The sequence below is a fragment of the Frankliniella occidentalis genome, unplaced genomic scaffold (genome assembly GCF_000697945.3).
Source record: "Frankliniella occidentalis isolate FOCC.00 unplaced genomic scaffold, Focc_3.1 Scaffold73, whole genome shotgun sequence".
Taxonomy (NCBI): Eukaryota; Metazoa; Arthropoda; class Insecta; order Thysanoptera; family Thripidae; genus Frankliniella; species Frankliniella occidentalis.
The window spans coordinates 543,803-544,812 of record NW_026267203.1 but is presented as its reverse complement, the minus strand read 5'-3'; positions in this window follow the sequence as shown (position 1 = coordinate 544,812).

The following is a 1,010-nucleotide window of genomic DNA, read 5'->3' as shown; positions in this document are numbered from 1 at the left end:
TCTTCGTCACAGGTCATCGTCACAACCCCCCCCCCCAGGGCGAGGCGGGGTGGGGCGCGGCGGCGGCCAGTGTTTGAGGAAGCGCCGCGCCGGGCCTGCCCCCGGGGCACAGACGGCCCACCCCCGTGTTGTGGCAAAGGCAGGAAAAACTCTCTTTGACAACGAATTTAGCAGCAGCAGCTCACTGCCGCCTACACAGTAGTCTGCCGAGATAGTGACAGCGTCGCGAAGGCACACTGCAGTTATTTCAGTTATTTCCTGCAATATGACAAATATGCAGCGACTTATCGCCCCTCTGCTCGCTGGACGGAGTTTGTAACATTTCCGTTTTATTTCCGTTAGGCGATTCGCGCGCGACGGAACGTCGAACACTAACCACCTCACCGCAGCGACACTCTTGAGCAAAACTTGTGAAGCCCGGGGATCGTCGCGGCGAGGAGGCCGGGGTGGGCGGGGGTGGGCGGCGTTGGGCGTGCTGGCAGGGGCGCTGCGGGCGAGCGTGGTGCGGCCAACCACTGCGGGATTAAAGGGGGTCGGGACGGTGCGGGGGCAGAACGCGTTACTCAAGAACACGCAAAATATGGTTTCGCACAGTCAGTTTGCAACTTCACATACAGGCACAATGTTTAATTAACAATCCTTTACGTGCATAATCGCCTGTTTGGAGTGTAATGAAACAAAAGCAACAACAAAATCTAAAAATGAAGGACTTGTGTGCATGGACTAGAGAAAGTACTAGAGAAAGTAATGATGCTAATGATAAAGGTGTTATAGAACGTGATCACAGTGAGAGCAGCGATGATATGAGACACTATATCACTGAAAACTGGTTGGCGTCCGTCATATGACGCCAAAACATTGGATCCTCTGATGAACGCCAAATTTTGGCGTCTTTGGACGACAATAATTGGCGTCCTTTTGGAAGACGCCAACCAGTTAACAGTGTACAGAACGCCGATGGAAAGGATGAGAGATATGGATGAAGTCAGGGAGGAGGAGAGGGAGGGGAG